Raw genomic sequence first — 11078 nt, 5'->3', positions numbered from 1 at the left:
ATGTTCCAGCTGAGCCATCTGAGTAGATGGCCTCTAGGAGGTTGAATCCTAAGTCAGAACTAACCTGAGTGTTGTTCATGCTTGGTGCTGGGGTGAGGGTGTTGGACGTGTGCAAAGGGGAAGCAGCTGATAATGCTAGTGGGCATTTTAGTCTGAGCCTCACCCCACAAGAATGTTAACTACCTGTTTGTTAAATTTCTCTTCCAGCAGCAAGACAGAAACAGCGGCAGACCCAATCTCAAACGTTACATGAACAAACAAACAATCAAATGCTGTCTGGATCATGAAGCTAGAAAGGGAGGATGGAGAGGCCCCAGTGAGAGTTTAACAAGTGCTGCCTGTAAAAGTGTTGATTTGGAAACTCCTGGCAGCATTGGAAATGACTTCCTTAACAACGGAAGGAAAGTGGGACCAGCGTTTTTTCAGAATTCAGCAGCACAGCCAGGAGAAAGAGAATGTCTCCCTCATCCCCACCGCTCATTTCCTGTTGGAGAAGGTCTCCGTCACCCCTGCCGACTGATTGTGTGTTCTTGGGCACAGCCTTTATCTCCGAGTCTCAGTCTTCCCATCTGTAAGATGAAGTGTCGGCCCAGGAAAGTTGAAAGGTTTTCTTGCCTGACATCCTGATTCTGTGCTAGCCATTTTCAGCTCAGCTGAATTATGCATCGCTCCACCCAGAGACAGAGAGAGAGAGAGAGCTATCTTTGTGCATGAGATGAATAACATGCACTGCTAGACTTTCTGATTAAGTGGGGCTCAGCACCTCGCTGCACTGCACTTCGCTGGGACGATGAGTCTCTGCCTGAGGGAAGACAGAGCTATTTTGAGGCAGGGCTGATTAGAGATAAGGTGTTGCCTTTCTTTGCCAAACTCTGGCCATGACTCACCGAAAGCTCTTAGGCTTAAAGCTTAACCCTTGATGAATGGATGTAAGCTAACCTCCCTGCTGCTTCTGAAAATGATACCAGCTACACCACACTCACTCCTTGCGCTCCAGCTTTGTCTGTCATTTAAGAACACCTTTGACCTCTCCTTGTTTAGAGAGCACCTCTGAGGTGCAGCTCGTGTTTGTAATCTCTCTCCTTGACATCTTCTCTTCTTGGCTCTTTTCTGTTACTCAGTCTTCTGAGTTATATAAAGGGGATCAGCTTCGCAATCCTCTTAAATAAATCCAGCCACCCTGTTAGGTAGGGGGATGGAAGTGTCACAAGATGCTTGGAAGGGGAAAAATACGTCTGCGTGCAAAAAGCCTAGAATATGACCAAGCTATACAAAGGACCAAAAGACCGCTAGGCTTATGTTACTTTGAAGCCAACAAAATTAAATCAAGGAGCAGCTACGATGTTATAGAATACTTCAGTGACTTGTTCCCACTGTTTACAATCTTGGTATGTTATCTTTAACCAGTCTGTTTATGGTTTAGCTTGACACAGGAGGAAAACCCCTGTGGCAGTTTGATAGGACAGGGTTAGGACTGGGGCTACACTGCTCTGAGTTTTATGCAGTTGCTTTGGTCCTAAAAAGCAAGATGCAGAGGAAACATTTCAAACTGACTCAGATTTCAGAAACACTTCAGAGAGTTCATTCCTTTAAAAACAGACTATACCTCAGCCCTTTCTGATGAGAACAATCATAGCTCTGTTTGCTTTGGAAAAAGGTTTTTTTGTTTTTTTTAAAAAACTTATTCTTGAGGGACATAACCCAATGTAGCAAACACTATTATTTTATTAATGAATTGATCCATGAACTAATTTGCCTCCTGACTTCAGTCTCCCCTCCCCCCTCTCCCCTCTCTCCTCACCTACCACTACCCCTCCTACCCATCCACTCCTCCCGCCTTTCTCTTCTGAGAAAGTGGAGCTCTCCAATGGATATCAACCAGCCCAGGCATATCAGGTTGGAGAAAGACTAGGTACATCTTCTACTGAGGTGAGATGAGGCAGCCCGGTAGGGGGAAATGGTCCCAAAGGCAGGCAACAGAGTCCGCTCCTGCTGTTAGGAAGACCAAGCTACTCAAGGATAACCTGTGTACAGGCCTAGGCCAGTCCCAAGCAGGCTCCTTGGCTGGCAGTTCAGTTCTGTGAACCCTGATGGGCCTAGGTTAGTTGATTCTGTAGGCTTTCTTGTGGTGTCCTTGATCCCTCTGGCTTTTACAATCTTTCCTCCTCCTCTTCTGCAGGATTCCACAAACTCTGCCGAATGTTTGGCTGTGGGTCTCTGCATCCATTTCCATCAGTTGCTAGGTGAAGCCTTTCTGATGATGGTTAGGCTAGACTCCTGTCCCAGCATATCTTGTAGGTAGGACGAATTGGGTGTCGAAGGTTTTGTATTTGGGTTGGTGTTCCAGTCCCTCCACTGGAAGCCTTGCCTGGTTACAGGAGATGGTCAGTTCAGGCTCTGTATCCTCCATTGCTAGGATCTAAGTTTGGGTCACCCTCATAGATTCCTCACAGTTTCCATTGCCTTAGGTTTCTAGCTGGACCCAGAGATGCCCCACCCCACCCCACCCCTGCCATTCTAGTTGTGTCTCCCAGTACTCTCTCCCGGTCTTCCCCTCACAAGATCCCTCCTGTTTCCCTCTCCCTTCTGTCTGGTCTGCCACCCCACCCCCAACCACCCATGATGTCCATTCTATTTCTTCTTCTCAGTGAGATTCCTGTGACCCCCCTTAATCACTCTTTGTTACTTAACTTCTCTGGGTCTGTGGATTGGAGCATGGTTATCCTTTATTTTATGGTAATAGCCACTTATAAGTGAGTACATATTATGTTTATCCCCCTGGCTCTGGGTTACCTCACTCAGGAGGACCTTTTCTAGTTTCACCTCTTTTTTTTTTTAAGATTTATTTTATTTATTTTATGTATATGAGTACACTATGACTGTCCAGATGGCCGTGAGTCATCATGTGTGCTGGGAATTGAACTCAGGACCTCTGCTGGCCCCGCTCTGTAGTTGTCTTCAGACGCACCAGAAGAGGGTGTCAGATCTCATTACAGATGGTTGTGAGCCACCATGTGGTTGCTGGGATCTGAACTCAGGACCTTTGGAAGAGCAGTCAGTGCTCTTAACTGCTGAGCCAACTCTCCAGCCCCTACTTTTCACCTCTTGCCAGCAAATTTCATGAAGTGATTGTTTTTAATAGCTGAGTGATACTACATTGTGTAAATGTACCACATTTTCTTTATCTGTTCTTTGGTTGAGGAACATCTAAGTTGTTTCCAGTTTCTGGTTATTATGTATAAAGTTGTTGTGAACATAGTTGAGCAAGTGTCATTGTCGTATGGTGGAGCACCCTTTGGGTATATGCCCTGGAGTGGTATAGCTGGGTCTTGAGGTAGATCTATCCCCAATTTTCTGAGAAACTGCCAATTGATTGTGCCAATTGAAAGTGGCTGTACAAATTTGCACTCCAGCAATAGAGGAATGTTTCCCCTTGTTCCACATCTTCACCAGCATGAGCTGTCACTTGAGTTTTTAATCACTAGCCATTTTGACAGGTGTAAGATGGAGTCATTTGATTTGCATTTTTTTGATGCTTAAAGATGTCAAATATTTCTTTAAGTGCTTATCGGCTATTAGAGATTCCTCTGTTGGAGAATTCTCAGTTTACATCATTACCCCAGTTTTTAATTAGGTCACTTGGTTTGTTGATGTCTAGTTTCTTGAGTTCTTTATATATCTTGTATATCAGCCCTCTTTCAGAGGTGGGGCTGATGAAGATCTTTACCCATATGTAGGCTACCATTTTGCACTACTGATGATGTTCTTCGCCTCACAGAAACTTCAGTTTCATGAGGTCCCATTTATTGATTGTTGATCTTAGGGTCTGTGTGATTGGTATTCTGCTCAGGAAGTTGTCTCCTATGCCAATTCATTCAAGGATAGTCCCCACTTTCTCTTCTATTAAGTTCAGTGTATCTGTTTTTATGTTGAGGTCTTTGATCCACTTAGGTGAGTTTTGTGCGGGATGATAGATATGAATCTATTTGCGTTCTTCTATGTCCAGACATCTAGTTATGATTTTGGCTGTAATACCAAAGCCATCTACAGGTTCAACTCAATATCCATCAGAATTCCAACACAATTCTATGCAGACCTTGAAAGAGCAATTCTCAACAAATGGTGCTGATGTCTGATCCATGAGCATGGGAGATCTTTTCATTTTCCAATATCTTCCTCAATTTCTTTCTTTAGAGAGCTCAAGTTCTTGTCACACAGGTCTTCCACTTGCTTGTTTAGAGTTACAATAGAGAATTTATCTAATTTGTGGCTATTGTGAAGGGTATTGTTTTCCTAATTTCTTTCTCAGCCCATCTATCATTTGCATAGAGGAAGGCTACTTTTTGTTGTTGGTGTCGTTTTTGAATTTATTTTGTATCCAGCTACTTTGCTGAAGGTGATTATCAGCTGTACCAGACTTCCCTGGCAGAATTTTTGGGATCACTTATACGTTCTATCATAACATCTGTGAAGAGTGATACTTTGACTTCTTCCTTTCTGATTCGTATCTCCTTGGTCTCCTTTAGTTGTCTTTATTGCTCTAGCTAAAACTTCAGTTACTGTATTGTCTTGTCCCTGATTTTAGGGGAATTGCTTTAAGGGCAGACACTATTCTTAAGGAGCTGTGGAGTCTCTGTGATTCAGACCTTGGAAAAATGTTATTTACATACTTGAAGATTTCCTTGTGAAAATAGAATTGCAGGAGAAACATATGCCAAATTAACCGTGAAGCTAAATGTGTAACAAATAAGGCCCCCACTGGCCTCAAAGAGACTAAATTCTAGTTTGGGATTTATCCTTACCTCCTGTGAACCTTTGAAAGGTCATTTCTTTTAGAACATACTTCCTTCACCTATAACATAGGGAGACCGTAAAATGTGATCTTTAAGACTCTCCAAATTATGACATACTATGATTGAAGCAGTTTAGAAGTGATTATAAAAGGTAAGGTTGGTAGTAGAGACTGGGAGTATGCTGAATGGTGGGGTTCTTTTCTAGAATGTGCAAGATCCTCAATATACCATCATCAGCCCTACACACACACACATACACACACACACACACACACACACATACACACACACCACAAAATAAAGAAAAGTTGGCAGTTGATAATCTTTCTTTTCAGTTTAGTTGGCTTTAGTTTAAGCCATGATATAGCATGGGGCACCTAGATATCTCAGTGCTGTCATAGCCCTTGTACAGGATGTGATGCGGCATTCTAACATTCCTTTGTTCAGCACTTATAATCACCTACTGTATGCCACGTTCTGTGCTGAGTATAAGGGGTGCACATAGTCATAAACTCTAGCATCTGCCAGGAGCTGTCATTGACACAGAATAGGCACAGGAAAATTAATTTATATTTTATCTTTAAAAACTTTAAATGCTACTATTATTGGCATATACATGAAGTGTGAGAGGCATGCATGTGCCACAAAATGTATGTAGAAGCCAGTTCTCTCTTTTTGTCTCTACGTAGGCTCTGAGAATCGAACCTGGTTTCTCAGACTTTTGTGATAAACACTTTACCTGTTGAGACAATTTATCACATTTAAGCCTTTTGGGTTTGTTCTGTGCTACACTTTGCTTAGCCTATGGAAACCACAGGAATTCAGGTATGGGGCAGTCCACTGAAGCATGGGTAGCTGACCAGGGACCACCCTAAATACAATGGCTTTTCCTTTAGATGCCGCTCCCAGGAGCCAATGTTTACCAAGGGAGGAGCTCCCAGATTTGTGAGCTATTCCCCCATCTATGATTGGATGTTGATAGCATGAACTTTTTTTTAGAAATATTTATTTATTTATATAAGTATACTGTACCTGTCTTCAGACACACACCAGAAGAGGTATCCCATTACAGATGGTTGTGAGCCACCATGTGGTTGCTGGGAACTGAACTCAGGACCTCTGGAAGAATAATCAGTGCCCTTAACCACCCATTTCTCCAGCCCAGCGTGAACGTTTTAAATATGAAAAGTAGATGGGAAGATTACATAGAATGTTTATGTAAACATTATCCAGCTTTCAACAACAACAACAACAACAACAACAACCACCACCACCACTACCACCACCAAATATATACATTTTTCCAGGCTTCATATCTCCTTGTATGTTGTGAAACAATCAAGTATTTTGCTTCTCCTTTGTGGCCGCCACCACCCCAAGCCTCAGATTTCTCAGCGGCCAGTGCTACCCACACTATGCACACAGCTCTCCAAGCCCCGTCTTTTCAGCTCCCAGACAATTCTTCAAGGTTCAGCCTCTTTCTGCTTATGACCACATCTATAGACTCCCTGATTCTCAGAAAGGTTGATGACTAGGCCAAAGGGTCTTGGCCAGAGGAAGAAAGCAGTGTAGGAAATCCACTTAGCATGTAAGGAAGTCTCAGGGTATGCACGTATTTGCTGTTAGTCCCATTTGCTTTATTATTTAAAACACTCTGGTTGCAGGAAACCTTAGGAGAAAAGTTAAGAGAATAAGGGCCCTCCTGTGTTTATCGCCCAGTGTTGACACTTGCCAGCTCATGGCCTGTCTTGTTTATATTTACATTTCCTCTCTTCCCCATACATTTCTTTCAATGACCGATTTTAAAGCTATATGCCAGGGAATTTGTTTTAATTCTTAAAATTGTAGTTATTATCTCACAACTAATATTTATATAACTTGAGTTATAAAGGTACAAAAAATTACAAAGAAAAAAATATCCTCCTCTCTATCTCCACCCTTTTCTTACAAAGAGGCAATATTTTATATCTCCCCCAATTAAAAAGTGGAATCACCTTCACCTTGGGCTTGGCTCCAGGAATTTCTTTGGCCAAAGGGACTTTCGCAAGCATCACACAATAATGTTTTAAAGTGTTTGTGTCATGGGTCTGCTTGCTTGACTCCTGGAGCATGTCTGTTGCCATATGAAGAATGTGGAGCGTAGAGGAAGGAGCTAACCGTCCCAGCAAACCCACAGGAAGGCAATCTGGAGAAACAGTAATATTGAGAACTGCTCTTTTGGGTGTGAGTTAGAATATAGCACCTTCCCAACTCCAACTTCGGGCTAAGCATTCTTTCTTGTTGGGTAGATATTGGATAAATATTGCTATAACTTAAATTGTAAAGATACAAAAAGTTAAAAAGAGAAATGCCAACCCCTTTATCCCCACCCTTGTCTTACAAAAAGATAATACTTTATACCTTACCAATTAAAAAGTGGAGTCATTTCTACAGCTTCACCTTGGGCTTGACTACAGGAATTTTACACACACACACACACACACACACATGTATATGTGTATATATATATTCTCCTTCTTCTACTTCCCCAAACCTTTTATTTTAAAAAATGACAATACGTAAATCCCAAACCTAAGTGTATTTGTTTGAGATAGCAACATGTGCTGGGTGGAGATTGCTTCTATATGTCATTCTATGCAGTGTCCATGGATTATTTAATTAGTCCTAACTGACAGGCATTTAGACTGTTCTCAATTTTCTGCCATTGCATGCAGTGTTGTGATAAACATCCCTGTGATCCATTATTCCACACACACATGTGGAATTGGGAAGGAGGGATTCCCAGATGTGGCTCTCACAAGACCCCTTAGTAAGTATTGCAAGGCTGAGCAGAGCATTTCCCTGCAGGGAAGGCAATGCTTTGTTACTAGAGTGTCTTTTTTTTTTTCCTGGGCTTCTTCCCATCATACTCTGACTTACACCTTTGGCAGACAGGGACACAGCTATATCCCCTGGTAAAAGAAAGCCCTTGTGGGACTGCCTGTCTCGCCCAGGGCTGAGGCCAGGGCCACGGGTACTTGCCAGCTCTCTGGCTCTGTATCCACTGTGGGGTCTTCTAACCCCTGCCTCTTCCAGGCACTCCGGCGTGAAACACTGCCTTCTGAACTCAGAGAACGGTGGCTCGGGAGGCAGTTCACATGAATTATGCTTCACTTACAGACACTGACAAGTCCAATAAAGGCAAGGGTTTTTGTGCAAACAAACAAGTGGCTGGAACTGACCTCAGCAGGACAAAGGGGACGTTATGGAATGAGCTCTAATTTAATAACTGCCCCACCCACCTCAGGCCATTAACCCTATAGACAACTCAAGCTGACAAATCTAAACACATCCGAGCTGAAGAACAAAGCAGTTCTCACTTGGAGATATGGCTAAAAATCGACATAGAACAGTTGCTACTAGTGCCCAGGTATCCAGCAAAGGTACCTGTCTGAGTCTTTGCTTCCTAGTGAGGTCTCTCCCTTCCTGCTTTAGTCCCACTTTTTTGGGGAGTGGAGGGAGGATCTAGATAGGGTTTCTTTGTATAACCCTGACTATCCTGGAACTCAATCTGTAGATGAAGCTGGCCTTGAACCCATAGAGATTTACCTGCCTCTGCCTCCCAAGTGCTGGAATTAAAGGTGTGTACTACCACCACCTGGTTACTTTTGGGGAGGAGGGTCCCACTTTTTAGAGTCACTTTCCTATAGATTGGGTCGAGCAGGGTGTCTAGTCTCCATACTCATCACGGATGGCTGTTTCTATCACTAGCATCCCGTGTAGACCTAGGCTCAGGAGGGTTTGTCCCTATAAAGTTTCTACCCTTTCTGCCGCCAGGCTGAGCTTGGCATCTGCTCTGTTCTGTGTCAACAGTCGTTTGAACCTCACCCTTCCTCCCCTCCCCTGGGCCTGAAGGCTTGGCTTTCAAATCACTGTGGTCATTCCTCATTTGGAAAATGACCACCGTGTTAGGTCTCAGAGGTGCCTGGCCCTCTGCCACCATAGAGGAAGAGGACGTGTGTGTGTGTGTGTGTGTGTGTGTGTGTGTGTGTGTGTGTGTGTATGGTAGGCAGGGGTGGGGATCTGGGCTTGGAGCTCCCAGAATAGGGAAACTGATGGAGCCAATTCTGTCCACACCTGATAAGGCTGACGCCAGAGGTGAGGTCAGAACCCAGCAAGCAGCCTGGCAGGCCCAGGGATTGATAACCTAAGGATGCTCTGGGTCTTCTGTAGATCTCAGGAAATTTAAAATACCTGTGCAAACAGAAGAGTGCACTTTGTGGAAGGGAGGGAAGGAAGAGGGTGTGGGAACAGGCCTCTGATTGGCCACCTGGACTGGCTGAGGACGCATTGCTTTTATCTCCTAAGTAGCAGGCACTGGGGATAACTTTATCTCTTAATGGTTATATCTCAGCTGCCAGGGTTGCTGGAGAGTGTTTCTTGTAGTGGGTTTATTTACTCTCTGACTAGATCCCTCAGTCTTTGGAGAGGTGGGAGAAAGAAGCTGTGGGTAGAGGAATAGAGGCATTCTCACTACTTATCAATTTTCTTTCCTAGAATAGATTGCTAGTAAATATAATGGATTAAAAAAAATCATGATTACACTTTGTGGATGGGATTTAGTTTGCACCATAACCATGGCTATTATTGATTGAGCTACTACTGCATAGCAGACATTGTGCATGTGGTATCTAATTGAACTTCTCTGCAGGGTAGGCGTTGCCTACATTAAACCTCGCTGCATCTCAGGCTTTGCCTTCATTTAATGAAGAAGGAAAATGAAGTCTTAGAGAAGCTGGGAATTATGTCCAAGCTCCTACAGCTTCTAAGAGGTCAAGCTTGAACTTCTGTCTTCAGGACTCCAGAATTCAAGATGCTCCTGCCAGCATCCTGACACTCCTTCCAGACTGATGAATCTCTGGCTTTGCAGACACTAGCCTTTCTCAAAAAGGTTCTCAGTTGGGAAGGCAAATGATCTCCCACTCCCTTCAATGCCTTCTGCATGCACTGCACACACACACACACACACACACACACACACACACTCATGTACACACACACTCATGTACACACAGAGAGACACAAATTTTTAATAACTTTTCCCAGATTAATTTTTTTCACTTTGCAAAAGACTCTAACTATAATGCACAGCAGAGCCCAGTGCCCAGCAGGCATGTATTCAACACATGGAAAGGCCTCAATAAATATCTGATGTTCAAAGCATGAAATATAGTGGTTGTTCTAGCTCTCTTGCATCTCCTATATCTCCTAGATGTTTTTGACTTGGGTGTAATTAATAAAATTTTTTTCTCAAGTTCTCTTTATAACTGAGAATGTAGATAGGTTCCATGAAAAACTGTTAGCTCCCTTTAACCAGGGAGAAATTCCCATTGAGAGAGCTAGTGATTTACTGCACAGACCGATAGGGAAGTGTGGTATTGGAATTAGTAATAAAGATTGTCTAATTCTCTATCTTTCCCAGGCTCTTTTCCAAGACATCATGTGGAATCCTGCTGTCTCTGCATCAGATAAATCAATGATAATCTTTAACTCAGCGAGGGGCAAGTCATGGGGATGTACTCTTGCATCTGCGGTATACTGCTAAAATCAGATTTCCTGGAGCCCATTCACCAGAGGTTTTGAACTTGCCAGATTGCTTGCTGGGCCTAAAATACTGCATGCATGTGGTGACCCTGGCTTGGTTGTTTCCATGAATCCTCCTCTTTCCCTAAGTCACAGCTGACATTTCCAAGTCACACAGAAGAAAAGGGCCCCCAGTCTCCACATTTCCATTAATGGTCATGGCCAGGTCTGGCCTGTGCACTGTGCACCACTCTCTTCTGGCATCAGTTCTGCCTTGTGGGAGCAGAGAGAACTGAGGAAGAGATGGGGGTGGGGTGAGGGCGCATGTGCCTTCTGTAGTCCGATTCCTTAATTCACTTTCCATTTCTTCCTCAGCAGCAACTTTTAGAAAGAGGATTTTTTTTTCTCCAAACTTATGGTAACTCGTTCATCTGGTTATTCCTCTCTTTATTCGTCTGCTTGTGTAAGCTACACCAATGGAGCCTTTGTTGTGAGGTAAACTCAGAGGAGCTGTGAGATTTAAACTTGGCATATAAAATAATGGTTTTCATCATGATATCTCCACACTTGCCTATAATTGGATGTTGCTCATATTCATCCTGCTGTTAACCCCTCTTGTTCCTTCTGCTGCTCTCTGTCTTCCCTCCAAACAGTTTCCCTTCTCCTTTTGTATTTTGTATGTATTGGATTTGGATTCTAAAGAGCTGGATTGAGGAGTCCGGG

The sequence above is a fragment of the Mastomys coucha genome, unplaced genomic scaffold (genome assembly GCF_008632895.1).
Source record: "Mastomys coucha isolate ucsf_1 unplaced genomic scaffold, UCSF_Mcou_1 pScaffold16, whole genome shotgun sequence".
NCBI classification, from domain to species: Eukaryota; Metazoa; Chordata; class Mammalia; order Rodentia; family Muridae; genus Mastomys; species Mastomys coucha.
The sequence above is the reverse complement of the archived record's forward strand: the minus strand, read 5'-3'. Positions refer to the sequence as shown.